At 41.1% G+C, this 17,114-nt stretch overlaps 1 long non-coding RNA gene across 1 annotated transcript; it reads left to right on the top strand.

The window, feature by feature from the left end:
• Positions 1 to 261: 261 nt before the first annotated feature.
• LOC107316767 lies at positions 262 to 15,748 on the top strand. Its single transcript, XR_001556573.2, has 3 exons — positions 262 to 451; positions 15,139 to 15,225; positions 15,311 to 15,748. It is a non-coding gene; the product is annotated as an uncharacterized LOC107316767 (long non-coding RNA).
• Positions 15,749 to 17,114: the final 1,366 nt, after the last annotated feature.

Below are 17,114 nucleotides of genomic sequence, written 5' to 3'. Positions count from 1 at the left end.
TGCTAATTAGCAGCTACACTCCTCCTGGCAGGTTGTGTGGGCACCCATCAAGCAGCACCTGACTTGAATTTAATTAACATCACCATTTAACTGCTTTGTTATTTGTTTTGCAGTAGTACCAAGAGGCCCCTGCCAGTGTTGGGAGCTGAATGCATAGAAATGAGGGAGACAATGATAAACACTGCAGTGCCCTGAGAGCACTAGTAGACCTTATTGACTCTGACCAGCCTCACCTGGGCCAAACAGGTGTGTTTAAGTTCATGTCAGTGAGATTACCCTTTTCTCAGTCTATCTTATGAGTTTGTTTTCTCTTAGTCCTGCTACTGATTTTGTTTTCAGGGTGGACTTGGTTGTCACTGTCTGCAGTGAGGAAGAGGTATTCAGCAGTGTCCATCCCAGAGGATGAACAGAAGGAAATCATGGAACTACCCATGGCTTTCTCATCTCTCAGGTAAGAATTCAAGGAGAGAAAAGGTTGTGTACAGCCACTTAGCATTCAGTTAAGATATAGTCAGGACATGAAGCTAAGGACAGCAGTTCTTGCTGTGTGCCAGTCTCTGATTGTTATCTCATGACTTTTACTAAGTACCACGTTTGTCTTCTCCTGGGTTTGAGCCAAAATTGGAGTACAGGCCCTTTCAAAGCTGTGTCTCAGACAAGAGCTCTGGAAGAACTTGACATAGGAGTCCCTTTCTGGGTGTATTTAGAGATGTTAGAGTGCTAACAGGAGCTGTGCTGAGATCACCACTGATTTTGCCTGGTCTAAGAGGCAAGGCATGTGCTCCTTGTTTTCAGTCATTGCTACCTGCTGTGAGGCTGTACCACTGAGCAGCACAGATATGCCCTTAAGTGTGTGATGACACTCAGAAATAATTCTCATTAAAGGAGTAGGAAAAACACCAGAGAAAAAGAGTTCTTTTTAAGTAAATAACAAAGGGCTCTAATCTTTGGAGACAGTTTGTTCCCTGCATGTTTTAAAGCTTACGCTGCAGAAAGATGATGCCAATTGCTGCAAAGTGCTCCTTTTATTTTTATTTAATCTTGGGAAGGGACTGAAGATAGGAGTGCTCAGTATAAGTATCTTCAGGGCCTGAAGAGTCAGAAAGCAGTGAGATCACCTCCCTTTGCATATTTTATATGTCAAATGGCTACCAGTCTCTGTCAGTCTTACAAACTATCAGAGCCTACAGCAGACTGCGTGCCTCAGCCATACGGAGAGCCAGCTGGGCTGCCCCATCAGACAGTGCTGCTGAGCCAACTCCATACCCCAGAACGAACAGCAGGTTGGAGGGAGCCAAGCTTGCACCCTTATGACAAAGCACAGAAGAGGGAATTCAAATCCCTCCTGGGGGGTTTATCATGTTCCTCTTGCTGTGCTGCCAGCCTCGAGCCCTCACTGATCTGTGTGAGCGCAGGTGGAAATACTGTGTGAAACAGCACAGCATGCTGCAGTGAATAAAACTTTAGGAGAGCCTTAGAATTCCCCATAGGGGCTGGGGATGTACATACTGAGATGCTGGATGACAATATAATCTATAAAGCTCTCATGCTCACAGAGGCATTTCTCTGTAAAGAATGAGGCTATGGAAAACAGTGGGAGATTAATCATACTTCTTTCCCTTTCCTCCCACTTACCTTGTGGGTCATTAGGTCTCAGGAAGGTGTTAATTCTGCCTTTTATGTGTATAGATAGAAAAATAAATGAGAGTTTCACCTGGCTCGTGACTGGGTCATATTAAGATCTGTATCAAAATCAACATTCATTGGTCCAAAACAAGGAAGAAACAATGCTTCTTCCTGAGAGAGGGGGTTATTCGTCAGGTTAGGAGGATTTTATGGAGGGATTATCTTGTCAGCTGTGCACGCAGCTCTTGCTTCTTTCTGTGGGAGCTACACATGTGAGTAACAGACAGGGAAAGCTGGTGCTCCTAAACATCTTTCTCGTTTCAGTGATCTAAATACAGCTTAGATCATCGCAGCTTTGTTCTGGGTTGTTTCTTTCAAGGAGGATTTCCTTCACAGGAGCTGTAGGGTGAGAATTTAGAATGAAGTAATCAAAAGTGAACTGATTACTTCTGAAATACTGTCTTGCTCCAATGCAAATCCTCCAGGCAGGCCTGCATTTACTTCAGTCTGAGCCTGTTCTGTTCCTGGAGTTATTTATTGTGAGCCTGTTAGGTCTGGGCATTCACATCCAGAGCAACAAGTTGCAGTTCACCCTCCTTCCTTTCTTTATCAGGCTTTGGTTTATTGATGGTTTACTATTATATTTTTTCTGACATATGCTGCTGAAAAGCATTTTGTTGTTGTTGAGCTGAGGTTAACAGTGGTTAACTGTATTCTGCTCATGCTTCAAGTGACATTCATCTGTGCAGAAGACAGGGCCAGCAATACAAGAGTTCAGTGATCAGATAAGCTGAACAGAAATCAGAAAGTGGAAGGGAAAAGACCTGACTTAAGTGTTTGAACTGAGATAATTTTTTAGAGGCTGGAAACTTGCAACTGAGGGGGAAAAAGACTAGAGGATAATTTTCACTTAAATATCCCCTATTCCATACCTATCACTTTTTAAAAGCACTTCAATATTCTATTAATTTGGATCTTTTCTTGTGTTAGCAGTGTGTACAATTTAGAACTGGTTCTGAATTTAAAATCTTCAGAAGTAGCTTATAAGGACTGAAAGCTTGGAAAGCCTTATCGCAGAAGTAGTCAATTAGATTATTTCCTTCCAACAGTTTGCAAGAATGGGCACAAAACTTTTCCTCTGCTGATGAAACTGAAAGCTCCATTAAACTGCTTCACTTTATGCCTATTAGGAAGATGGTTCCACTGGTAACTGTTTCCACTGAGGATGAAGAGACTGTTAAAACTCTTTGGCTTTTCTATGACAAATGTTATTGAAGTGTGTTGCAAGCTATTTTCAAATTTTAAAACAGATTGTCTCTGGAATTATGGTCTTTTATATCAACTTTCAGCTTAGACTGAACTTTTATAGTCAGGGTATAAACTTCTGAATGCTTGTAATAGGAAACTTGGCTGACTGTGGGGTCATGAAGATCAGTTGTATAATACAGCTCTCAGCCTAGTTATACACCTCCTCACAGTCCAATATAAGGAGCAAACATTACAATGATTGTTCTTCCTTGTGTGCAGTTGTGTAAAATCAGGACATAATAGTCCTAATGTGTAAATGATATTTTCTTAATGGAAGAGCAGGGATAGCTCACATCTTGCAAAAGTCTTCATACAAGCACAGCCTTTGCAACAGCTACACCTCTTTATCCCAAGTCCTTCAGGGACACTGGAAATACATCTTCTGGCTGACATGTGAAATTAGGGGGCAGAAGCACAGGGAAATCAAAGGCGGAGCTCTCTTGAGATAGGCCAAGCTGAGGGGTCTCTGGAAGTTGATGGGAATGGATCTGTGTATTAAAGGCTGGAGGAAGGACATTTATCATGGGTGGTGTGGGGTTACTGAGGTTGGAAAGACAGCCTGCAGGACTCTGGTCCAACCTTCGTGCTCAAAGCAGGGCTAGCAGGAGGGAAAGAAGTCCCTTTCGATTATGTAGCTATTCAAATAAATGCAGCTTCTACTGAGCTGCAAGATTGGAGCAGTGGTTGCTCAGTGTCCAGACTGAGTTTGGCAGACAGCAAATCACTCAATCTCTTTTTTTGTACCTCGATCACTGTGTAAGGTGCATGTAGCGAATGAGTGAAGATTTAGTCCTTTTGGTCACCCTGTTTCTATTCTGCTAGAAGAGTACGTGTGAATAGCTGCCTTATGACACTTAATGGCTGTAAAAACACTTTATTCATAGGCTAATCTTGGGGGGAGAGGAATGAGTTAATTCTAAATTAGAATCCAGTCTGACTTCATGGATCTCCTCCTTGGGGATTAACAGCTGCTTTTCAGGCTTCAGAGCCATGTATTTTGCCATCTATTTCCCCTTCTCAGAGGATGGACGAAATTAGTGATACTAGCAAACAAATCTATTCCAGGATGATACTGAAGATTTCTCATGATTCAGTTCATTCCTATTGTTGCAGCATTATTATATACTCGGTAGCTAGTACTTAATTGCTGTGCCACCAATGGAGTTAGCAGGAAAACATGATTATAAGAATTCTTTAAACACTCTGCTCTCTTTAATTAGCTCCTGGCTGCAAGGAACTTGGTGAACTACTGGTGAACCCTGGCTGAGAGTTAATGCTTATAATTTCATGCTTTTGAGCAGGTTCACTAGTATTTCCTAGTACTGTTGATAGCCTTGTAGGTGCTGCCCACTGGAAAGGGTGTTGATAGTGCCCTATTACAGGGATGGTCAGTGGGAGGAGGTGGCAGTGCTGAAGGGAGCATTTTGAACTTCAGCACACACAAGAAAAAAAAGAAGCCCTGGATTACTGTACCAGTCAGCCTCAATCTACTGCTTTCCTTCTCCATGACTGCTCTGCTCCTGACTCCCTACAGGGCCCTCAGTGTGTGAGGTTTTAACTCTACGATAGTCTTGGAGGAGGCATTGAGGGGCTATCAGCATGAAAATAAGTAGAAGGAGTGATTAGATATTTTCTGGAGGACAGGATGAATCTCATGGGCAGGAATTATTTTCCCTCTTGTAATCCCAAGGAACCCAGGAGTTTCAATTAGGGCAGATGTGCTCTGCATTTTCACACATCAATCTTTTATTGGCCTCACATCAATCATTCACTGGTTTGTGCAAATAACTTCTCTCAAACAATCTTCTCCCATCAGAAACAGGCACTGTCATCTGCAAACATGCTTGAATATTTCATTGTTGCCAGATGATGTTTTCTTGTTGAGGCTTTTTGTGCATTTCATGAATGACATGGAAAGATAGTCCCTGTACTCACTGCCCTAATGAGACTGGAAAGTCAAGGTAATGCCAGGAATCTGTTGGTGCTGTATCCTAGAAAACCTCTGTGATCAGTGAAGGGAGGGACAAGAGGAATTGCAAATAGGGAGCTAGTTGCTCACTTCTTTGACTACTTCAGCCAGGTCCAACCTAGCTGATGTCAGCAGTGGTTGGAGCACTGACAAGGACAGTCCAGTTCGGATAACGTTTACCCCCTTCTCAGGGAAGAATGTTGTAGTTGTAATGTAAGTGCAACTACGATGTCATTTTTATTCCTAATAACGCAATGATCACTGTGATCAGTGATAGCAAACAGCTTCTACCACAACTAGTAGGCTAATTTGATTCAGAAAAGAAAAAAAGTGCATCAGTAGATGGAAAATACAAGTTAACACCACCTTCCTTTGCTGCTGTGGTCACAGATTTCTTTTTCCTCTCTGAAATTTCAACAGTTCCTGAAGGCGTATGTTGAATGTCTGTTTTTGCTGTCTGTCTCACCATGCTTCTTGATCTTGTGTTCTTACAATAGAAGAGGCTTTGAAATCAACTGCTGAAATGTGGTTCTGTTTATGGTTCATAAAGGGCTTTGGGAAACCATTTTGTATAGAATGTGCAATATAAATATAGGCAGCATATTTATTCCCTTTTCTTAGTTTTAAAACGATACTATTAAGTGGCAAACACATCAAATGGGTAACATAGCTTACTGAAGCCCTACCTAACAAAAAACACTTAAGTAGGTGCTTAAAATTAAGCAGGTGATTTAATCCTCTCTTATGCAGTTCTTAAACACATGCATAAGTCTCACTGAAGTCAAGGCAGGCACATTAAAGGTAAGTATATGCTAAGCACTTTGTTAAATCAAGACCTAACTCTACCTACAGTCATATCCATTTCTAATTCTGAAAAACAAGTATGTTGCAAGAGGCAGTGACATCTCAACTTCTGCCCCGATTAAATAAGTTAAAAAATCATGAATCCTAAAGCAATTACATTGCTATCATATTTCTTTCCCTTTAGATTAATCCGGAGTTTGATATGCCTTTCTATAGGATTAATATCTTAACAGCAAGGTAATAGGTAGTATGACATTTAATCTCTTTGATTAAATTCCATACTAAAACTGTCCTATAAATAAAAGAAACAATTGAGGCAGCCATAAATTATCTTCATTGTTGCAAAGTGATGGATTTAGTGGTAACAGAGGATAAAATCTCATGAGCTCATTAAAAGCTATAAGGGTTTTTTCCTTCTGCAGACCTAAAAGACATGGCCTACGGCAGGTTTTTCCAGGTTCCTCTCATTTAATGAGCTGAAACATTAAGAGGAAATAGAAGATTCTGTATATACCTACCTATTTCATTTTCTGCTAGTGATAACCAGATCCAAAAAGGGATCCTCTGCCTCAGGTTTTATCTTGCATACCTCCTGTGGACTCAGCACTATATGTCTAATGAAAGAGAATATACTTTTGGTTAATAGCCAGGATCAAATCATTTTAGGATCTGAGTCTACCACTGACCTCCACTGTGACCTTGGGCAAGTCAATGATGGCAAATTTTCAAGAGCTCAGTATCGACCACTGCTATCAGCTCAAAACATATTAGCTACAGCCATAGTGCCAAATTAATAAGGCTTGGGTGCAGTCCAGTGGATTGTGCTCTTCAAAGTATTTGCTTAGAAGCATCAAAAGATGCTTATCACTGACCCACTTAAAATCTGCATGCAGAAGGATGTCCCAAGCATTTTAAGACTCTGCTGTACCTGAGATGCACCTGGAGGGTTCATTTCTCCTTGTGCAAAACAAGCAGAAGATTATGCCCAATCAGAAAAGCTTCACTTAACAAGGCACCTCCTCGTCCTCTTCCATTAGAGAACCATTTTTACTACAGATGCTACGACATTCTTTTCTTTTCAGTTCAGTTATAGCAGGAACAGAAGCTTTGACAGCTGCCAGCAGGAGAACATGGACAAAACTTTCATCCAAGTTTCTAGGACTTTCAGTAACTTCTGTCAGCACATTCATTCTTCCTATAATCAGTGTCCCTTTGACAACTTAGAACAAACTGTCACTGACATTTAAACCCATCCACTAGAAAGGACAGCAGAGCTTCACGTGCTGTGATTTAGTGTCCTATTGCACTGCCTGCCTCTGGTGTGTGTGGTCTGTAAGGATGGAGATTTGGCACTGCTTTGAAAAAAAGATCAGTCTATTCATGTGATTAAGAATTCAAATGCATGATTTCTGCAAAGATGTATTTTTAATATAAAAGGCTGCCAGCAGAGATGACTCCAGTGTGCAGTTTGTAGGATCTTGTAAGAATTTAGTGAGATTAAGTTCCTGTAAATTCCTTGAAGCATCTGTACAGCATGCAACACAGTTCTTCAGTGTGTTCCTTCAGATGAAACACTGTTAGGTCTTTCTCAAGTGCTCATCAAAACGACAGGGCCTGCAATACCAGGAACATCCAGTTTCCTATTATGGGGCTACAGGGAAAAGCCTTACCGTGAGTAGTGTGGGTGCTGCTCTGCAGGAACAGGCTGAGTGATCTTATCTCAGCCATCAGCAGAGCTCAGAAAACTTGTTTCAGTCTACCTAAACAAAAGCAGGAGTGCATACTGACCATGGTATTTCTATTATTAGAGAGGCAGTGGTTTAGAATGGATAAACCAGAATACAGTGAGCACAAACAAGACAAATTTGATGTAGTTAAGCTATGATTTTGTTATTGTTTTCTATTTGTTCTTGTTCCTTTTCTCCAAGTGCAGTACTTCATCATTTACTGGTATATGCTGATTTGCACCTGTAAATGACATACGGCATTTTCTGTGTGGACTACTTTTCTGTTTTCTGCTATTGACATCTCTGTGTACCTTTTAAATCCTCCTGCCATATGGGTTTCATGCACTTGGAACTAGTGAATTTACAAGGTTCGTGTAGGTGAGTGTTCAGAGGAGCTTTTTTGTTTACCTTCATTGTTTGTACATCTATTGAGCCAAGTGCCTGAGAGATGATGTAGACATTAACATTTACTAACATCACTGGCAAAGAAAAATGTTCAGCTTCATGTAGGCCTCAGCCAGTGTTTTTTCCCCCAGAATTTTGCTCCTATAGCTTATTTCATCCAAGAAAACTGCTGTAACCACAAGAACTATCGTTAGGGTCACCTTGAGGGGGAAGATTCGTGCATTAGCCTGTAGACTCTCTGCTTTTATATTGGTATTTAGGGTTGTTTTGGAGGTTCTCCATGGGATTTTAAGACTTTCTTTTTCCCTCAAGCGCTGCATTAGTGTATCTCAGGTTGGCTTGATGAGCTATTCAAAGGATCAGTCTGCATATTTGTTTTCCTTCCAGATCTCCTTTGATTTATTTGTGTAGAGGATTTAGGAAATGAGATACAGAACAGAGACTACAGACACTGCTGGCAGTGGCCTGATCTAGCTGGAGGCTTGAAGAATGAGTGAAAGCTCCAGATACACAGCAACATATGTCAGGAGGCAATTCAATGGAACTGCAGATTCCAAAGAGGGATTGAGCTACACAGAAAAGGGACTTATTGGATATATTTCAACTGACCAGGAGGTAGAATTTGATTACATCCTAGAGTTGACCCTTTTAACATAGACAGACTTGAAAAGAAATACAGTCTGTCTTTTATGTATTGGCAAATACCCTTGAGCAGAAGGATTGTCAAACAGTGATAATTCTTAGTGTTTATTTCCAAGTGGAGAATTAGTGGTGCTGGTACTGGAATTTTTCTGTTTAGCTAATGAGAGAACAGAAATACCACTGCATGGCTTCCCTTGTCAATTACTCCTTCACTAGGAAGCCTGAGTTCCACTGTTATGTAGTTTTTGTTGTTTGGTTTTTTTAATCTATCAAGTTCCTATGATAAACAGGTTTGCGTAAATATCTTCAGTTCTGTGGATCTCATGGGGGGGGGGGGGGGGGGGGGGGGGGGAGGAAGTAGGGCTAAGTATATAAAATATTCATTCCAAGTTATTTACCCAGCTCCACTTATTTGTTCTCATTTACTTCCTTTTACTTAAAGTAGATCATTCATCTTCTCCTCTTTCCTTAAGAGATATTTCAAATGTTTTTTTAATCACTTTGTACATATGAAATGTAGTTAGATATTACCATCATTCTGCTGCTTGGGAAGCCCACAACTAATATTACACACATTGAAGTAAATAAACCTCATTAGTTTTGTTAACTCCATTAATCACAGTCAGCACCATTAATGAAGCCTACTTTAGCACTGCTGTCAGAGTTGGGAATAATTCTTCTCATTATTAACTTTTGTGGAATCAGTCCTTTGCAAATTTGTCTTCCAGTACTATTAAACGCTATGCAAGGTCAATGTTTTACTGCGGGTTTTTGAAACTTAAGTTTACAAGAAAAAAATCATCTTTTAAAAGTATTTTGAAAGATCGTGTTTGATCACAAAAGAAGCCAAGATTGAGAAAGTGAGTGGGTCAAAACTGGAAGAGTGTGGAGTGAAGCATCTACTTCTTTGCTTCAGTTGTCGTGCTGTACCTTCCATCTGATGGAGGCGTCTTTGAGTGCTGTGCCCCAAATCTCTAATGGAATTTAGCTGTTGGAGTGCTAAGTCTGATGTAATGGTCTCTATTTGGAGTTCTGAGGAGCTTTCCAGTCTGCAGAAATAGTGTTTTCCAAAACACTTGAACTTTACCATACTGTTTCATAACACGATGCCTACTGTACATTTATAGACTAGGATTTCCACATTTGGAGGGTATAGGAGGATGCTATCACAGCAACTATTTTAATGCTATGCTAACACCATTTTCTGCTTTTGATGCTAATTTTTATTTTGCAAATATCAGGCATTCTATTCTCTGGCATGGGTTAGAATTGGCAGCATCTAAATTACATCTTCCAGTAAAACTTTGCAGCTAAAAACAGGAGTAACCAGCAACGTGAAAGAGCTAGTTTTGCTTGATACTTATCTCTTCACATTAATACACACCAGCCTTCTGTATGTTCCTCTATTTCAGTTCCAGATACAAAATGCTCAGTGTTAAATATTCATGTTGAGTCTGAGGGTCAGTTAATTTGCATAACCTTAAAGAACAAAAACCTGATGCATCTTCTGTGTTGGCACTCCCTCAGTTAGGAAGGCTTGAGGTGTTTCCCCAGTCTCTGTCCTTTGCAAAATAGGATGTCTTTTGTTCTTACTTAATTGGCACTTTGGAGTCGAGTAAGTGACTGCCTGGGCCTTTGCGTCACTTTAAACTGCTCCTTGGCTATCTTCCCAAATTTCTTTCAGCAACTAATGCTGAGTATTAGTTTAATGGGTCATAGTCACTGATTGGGTCATAAATACAGTAATCTCATAAATGAAGCTTAAAACAAAACAGCTATTCAGAAGACTAAAACTCAGCACAGCAATACAAAATTAGCATGGATCTCTTGGCCTTACTGTGTAGAGTCAGCCTTTCCTTGGCTTGTTGCTTTTCCTTTATGCTGAAAGGAAGAGCTTTTCACTCCTTAAAGATGTTACAAAGTCTTGCACCATTCTTTTTTGCCCCCACCGCTCCCCATTTTGTTTGGTTTTGTTTTTGAAGCCCGAAGGAGCAGAGCTGAGGGGGTGTCACCATGGAAGGACTTGAGGTTGTTTTAAAACCACCAGGATGTCATCTTTTTTGCAAAGTATCAGTGATATTTCTGTTCTACAGCAGTCTGGTACATTGTTCATTGGCCTGGGTTTCTCAGAGGAAGGGCTACAAATGAAAGCAACTTCATTATTGCAGTGCTTTATTGAAGTCTTTGAGGGGTAACTAAGGAGCTATTTACACTGACCTTTACAGCACTGGCTTGAGGCTTAAAGCAGCACAGTGATATTCATTGCCAGCAAAGTTCTGCTTACACGTTTTTTGCTGGAGCAGGCGGAGGGAAGCAGGTTGTTACAGCAGTGCCCTGAAAGGTTTCCAGGAATTGATGCCTCAGATCTGATACACACGGGTGAATGGGGGTTATTTTCAGCTCTTTTTGTATATCTCAGCCCTGCTCTGCATAGATGTCACTCTGCCATATAATGGTGACATCTTATTTAGACTATAACATCTGAAATTGCAGAGCTTTGTTGTACCTTGCAGTCCCCTGAACCAGAGCAGATAAATTCGTAACAGAAAATGGCATAAAGACAGGGTCTTGAAGGCATCTGAGCCCAGCTCACAGGCAGAAAGCAGAGACACGACTTCCAGAGTGAGCAAGAGATCAAATGAAGAGATATGTCAGAATGAAGTGTGACTGACTGCATGCAGATGAATATGACGAATCAAGTCCTGGAACTCGTGAGATTTTAAAGCAAGTTTGGTTATTTTTATTTTTCTGTCTCAGCAGTTCTCCCAACAGACCTCCTGTTGAGCTAACAGAAAATCAGTCTGTGGTCCTAAAAATAGGATGCTCCTCTCTAGCCCAGAAACACGATGATCTTGGACAGTAAATGCAATCTTTTTCATTAAAGAAATAATCAATCTCTTACTATTTCTGCACTGGGTGAGTTTTGTTATGCTTTCTGAGTTTTCCCTCTCCACATCTCCTTATCTACCTAAATCTTCCCCGGTTGTCACACACAAATGTGTGACATTTTCCTACCTAATTCCCACCAAAGCTTTCCAGAATTGATGATCAATATAGACTGAAGAGAAAGAGGAAAGAACCTATCTTGGATTTTCTTTGGTGGCTGGAAAAGCAGCAGTCCCAGTAATTGTACTAATTCTTGTTATATTCCAAGAAGTCTGTTCTGAGAGAGGCACAGCAAAAAGTAGGAAGGAAACTTTTGCCTGTGTGATTGGGAAATTAATGCACTGAACCTGACCTGCACAGAACCGTAGAGTGGCTTAGGTTGGAAGGGACTTGTTTGATTATTTAGGTGATTGTTGAGCTCCAACACACCAGCTCAGGCTGCCCAGAGCCCCATTCCACCTGGCCTTGAATACATCCGGGGTTGAGGTTGGGGTTGCCCAGCTTCTCTGGGCAGCCTGTTCTGATGGTTGTTGAAGTCAAGTTACTAGAGATGTAGAGGTGAAAAATCACTTGTTTCTTCATGCAGTGGGGCCAAGGAAATCTCCTGGTTGGCTTCTGGAGGTGTGGAAATCAGGTGGGGATGGCCACTTCCTACCAAGATATCAGTTTCCCACAAGAGTTTTCTACTCAAGACAGAGCCATCCTGTGCATGTTTCTATGGGATATTCTGTCCTTGTGCCTTGGCTGATGTTTCCATATTTGAAGGTGCTCTGCTAATTCCAGGCATACGGAAGTCACAAAAGTCATTTCTGAAGATGATTTCCTTAAGGGATTTGCTTTACTGTGTAACTTTTTGGGCTGGATTCTTTACATCCATGAAAAATGAGTCCTGAATCTTATTTGGTTCAAGAGTAGGGTCTTTAAAATAGCAAATTATTTGAAGAGTTTATGAAATCCAGACTATGAGCAGTTGAAGCTGAGCTGTATCTCTGATATTTTTCTTTTGTTGCGGATTTGCTCAGGAATGTTAGTAGTATCAGCTTCTTGCATTTGAAGCTTTACCTTCAAGGAAGTGTGACTCTCTTAATGAAGCATAATTTCCAAGGCGAGATGTGCCAGAAAGGACAAATCAGAATGTGTATTTCTTATCAGATCTATTGAAACACTGTTCTCAGGTCTGTTTGGGGGGTGAGAGGTGGGGAAATGATATTCTAAGAGCCATTTATCTGACAGCCTGTGCAAGATTTTCTGCAACAGGGAAAAGAAGCACCTGAAGTGTCTGTCTGTGAGATGATGAGCCTCCCATCACACAGCTGGATGAGGCCTTTTTACCAACTGTGGTTTCTATTCTGCATATAGATAGACATCAGAGGCATGCAGTGTAAATAAGCATGCTATCAATCTACTGTAACTTTATTTAAGGCTTCCTTATCACACCGAAATTTCAGGATAGTTTTGTTCTATTTCAAACTCTGAGTCAGCCACTTTAGCACTCAGACAGGTCTGGCTTTGCAGAATTTAAGTTGTTTGGATGAACTTTCCTTCCTTTTAACATAATGAAAACTAGAGAGTGAAGCAAGGGGATCAAAATTAAAATGAGTTCATTGTAGTTTGGATGGAGCACATTTCAGACTCAGGATGAAAGTCCAGTTACAGTATGGCTGATGAAGATTTGTTATCTGCACAGAAATGTATGAGTGAAACTTCCTGAATGACAAAAGTTTAGTCATACCTGCTTTATGTAATTCCATTCATTAAAGGGAAAAAAAAAAAAAAAAAAAAAAAAAAAAAATATGTTAAAGAACATTTAAAAAAAAAAAAAAAAAGTAGTAGATTAGGGCTTAGCAAAAAGGAAAAGATAGGAATGAAAGAAGCTTTTCAGCTAGACAGATAAGCCTTGAAACAGGAGGCATAATGGCCTTAGTGATCTGTATGAAATCAGGGTCACCAAAGAATTTAAGGAAAACAAGGTGAGAGGATCAGTCACATGCCCAGCAGAAGCAGATAAGGGCTTTTGTTCTTTCACACTAACTGGAGAGAAATGCGGGAGGTTGTGTAGGAAAACAGTGTCTGCAGTGATAGAGCATGGTATAAACCTTGTAATTCTGCGCCTCCTGTGAAGTGTGCCAGAACTACAGCAAAAGGAGCGCATGACAGACTTGATCGACACTTTGCCAAGGGAGGGCATGAGCACAGGGATGAAAGGGTTGCTGTGCTCTCCTGGCAGCTTGGATGTCATGCAGAGATAAAGGTTACTGCTAGTAACAAGTCTAATTTCCCAGGGAGAGAGCACGCAGCACCACCACTCTTCACATATGGAAAGTTTCAGTGAAGCAGTGAGCTGGGTACATGCAGGATTCAAGACTAACAGCAACACCAGAGCCAAGCTCCCTGCTGTCACCGCTCTGCTTGCAGAAATCGCATGCTGCTCCTATCTGGTAAATGTGTGGGGATGTGGAAGGAAGGTGATGCTCTTTGAAAAGCGATGTACCCTGCAAACAGGAGTCCTTACCTTGTTGCTGTAGGGGTGTAACACTGGACTTTGTGCTGCTTTGATGTTGCATCAGGATCAGAAACAATGCTGGCCATTTCCTCGGTCTGGGAAAGGCTCTGAAGTTGCAAGGTGTGCAGGCAGGGTCACCAGCACTCTTGTGTTCTTCAGAGCTGAACTTTGTGTACCGCCATTATTAGTTTGAAATGTTCAAAACATGATGAATTTGACTCTCCCAGTTTCACTCCCTACTAGAAACTGATTCCTTCACAAAGATCATAGCGTGAACGGGGGGGAAGGCAATTCATTATGTTATTAGAAGTTTCATGTGTGGTACATTGGGCAAAATGGACAGTTCTACAATTTACTCAGTATTAAATATTTCATCTTTAAATTAGCCAGCAAGGTCTTTATGCAAACCTTTTTGCTAATGAGAAGTTAGAAAAACTGAATGTGGTTTGGTCATCTCTGTGTTCGCAGAGGTGGGGGTGGGTTGGGGAGGTGAACTTGCTTTTTCCAAGCCTGCCTAGCAATAGATCGATAGGATTAGTTTAGTGCTTGTGAGTGCCAGCTGCCAAACCTTCCAGCCTAATCACCCAAATGCTCCTCTGGGCGCTAAATGCTCTCTCAGTTAGAACATGGGAGGGAGGGCGATGCACTGGAATGGGCTGCCCAGGGAGCTGGTGGAGTTACCATCCCTGGAGGCGTTCAAGACCTGTCTGGCTGTGACACGGAGGGACATGGTTGGTTTCCGTTGGGTTTTTTTGGTCAGCTTTCTGCCCACCCCGTGCTGCAGCAGGAGGGCAGCAGGGATTTCCCCTCCCGTGCTGCCCTGCAGGCGACTGCAGCCACTCGTGGTTATCTGGTGCCACCGCGCGGTGCTGCTGCCGCACTGCCGAGCCCGTGCAGAGCTTATAGCCCGAAGACGAATAAATAAATGCGGACTTCGGGCTGCCGTTGCTTGCACGGCTTTCCACCGGTGTATTAAGACCCTGACCCCAAATGAGGATATCCCTTTTTGTACTACAGAGCTCATGTTTTCATCTGAGAGACATGAGGAAACAGCATTTTTTTCTTAGCCATCAATGAGCAATCTTTGCATCCTTGGAATCAGACCATGGCAATATTGTGCAGTTGTCTCCTGCGGTCTGGCTCCTGACATGCTGAGTTCTGGAAAACTTTCTCACCATGTAAATGATAGTAACATTAGGGAGGTTAATGAGGAAATAGATGCTTAATGGTATTCTAACAGATTTTCTCGATTGCATTATATTTTTCAGGAGACTCCACCAGGGAATGATCTGTCTCACAGACTTGAACCCTTGCAGTTTTCCCTGGTATCCTGAAGAAGCAGCATCTGCAGCAGTGTAAGTTATCTCTGCCGTTCTTCTGTTTGACTGACTTTTGCACAGTAGAAGTTACAAAGATTCCAAATTCCCCCACATTTTGCAGAAATAAGAAAAGATCAAAGAGGCACTCCTAGTAATTTATCCAGATTAAAGAGTGGAACAACAACTGACCCTTTGTTAGACATCAAAGCACGCTTCTGGGAGGACAGCTGGAAGACACAAGCCTGCAGATTTACCATCTCCTTTTGATGTGCTGCTCATAAGATGGCATATTATTCTTCCCTGCGCGCACAAAGACAAAGGTGGAAATCACAGGTAGATCTCACATTACTGCAGTTTTGTAACCTGAGTCATTTTTATAAGGTCATGACAATAATCTCAGCTTGTTAGGATGGCATCTTGGAAGAATTAGGGCTGCTTTTTAGGTCTAGATAATTCTGTTATTATTTCTATTTTATGATATTTTTTTTCTTTTTGTAACAAGAAATTACCCTGAAAATCTATCATCCTGTATTTATATCATAGGACAGCCTGGGTTGAAAAGGACCACAATGACCTTCTGGTTTCAACCCCCTTGCTATGTGCAGGGTAGCCATCCACCAGATCAGGCTGCTTAGATCCACATACAGCCTGGCCTCGAATGCCTCCAGGGATGGGGCATCCACAGCCTCCTTGGATAACCTGTGGCTGGCTTAGCAATAGGGATTTTGAATGACAATCTAAAGAAAGAACTCCTCAAGATAATGAATTTATATATATGAGGCCCAATACTGATCTCCTTGTTCCTAATGTACAATAACCTACCTAGTGTGTGGTTACAGTCAAGCCAGTCAGATATCTATATTACCTATAGGTAATAGCTAAATCTTGAAATCTGTTCAGTATACACACACACACATTATGTATGTGTGTATGTATACACATACAAACAAAGAACATGACTAAAAGTATGTACCATAAAAAGAAGTGATGGATTACTAGGAGACCAGAAAGTGGGCCAACTGTATCAAGTTATTCTTGGTTTTTATTTGTTTTGTTTTTATTAGCATTCAGATCTTTTTAATCATAGGTTTTGGAGTTATGAAATAACAGGTTGAACACACTTGAACTATTTGTAAGTTAAAATAGGATATTTCTATACAGCCATACGTGTTCCTCTTGATTCATCTCACCTCCTGTTTCCTGCTCTAATTGTCTTCAGAAAGTCATTCTGGCAATTTATATTTTTCCAGGTAACGAGGGCTGAGGGCTTCCACACTGATTAGCAGTTCAGTCAACTCCATCTTCTTTTCACTTTTGGTTTTATTTCATCTTCTCAATTTCATCTGCCTTTGACTTCTAGAAACAATTTGCTTTGACTTGAAGATATTTTTCTTATTAATACGAGGCCTCATTAGATGAATCTTTGCTTAGAACACATCCTTCACACTCCCCACTCATAGGCAACCACTGAAAAGCAGCTGCCTCTGATGTCTATTCAATGGCTGATGAAAGTCAATTTCTTTTAAAAATAAATAAATAAATTCCTTCCACAACAGTCAAAAGATTCAGGATGGACAAATTATCCCCTTCACTTCATTAATATTTTCTTTCAGTTTGGGGTGGTTTGTTTTAACATTTTGTTCTGTAAAGATTTAGAAATGCTTGTTGGTGTTCAGTGTTTGTTATCCAAACTGTGCGTGCCAATGGGTGTTGGCAAAGCTGCTGTGCTCTGCAAATGATGACATTTCTACCCCTCTGGGCTGGAAAAGGAAGCTCCTGTCCAGGCTCCAAAGATCTCCAGTGACATTAAAAGAGATTTTCATGAAGTGGAAGGTAAATGCTATTAAAAGCTGTAATTTTTGCTCTTAAGAAATTATGCATATTTAACAGGATGTCTTTGAACTCAAGCCACCTAAGTAGAAAAA

The sequence above is a fragment of the Coturnix japonica genome, chromosome 7 (genome assembly GCF_001577835.2).
Source record: "Coturnix japonica isolate 7356 chromosome 7, Coturnix japonica 2.1, whole genome shotgun sequence".
Classification (NCBI taxonomy): Eukaryota; Metazoa; Chordata; class Aves; order Galliformes; family Phasianidae; genus Coturnix; species Coturnix japonica.
The sequence above is the reverse complement of the archived record's forward strand: the minus strand, read 5'-3'. Positions and strand labels throughout refer to the sequence as shown.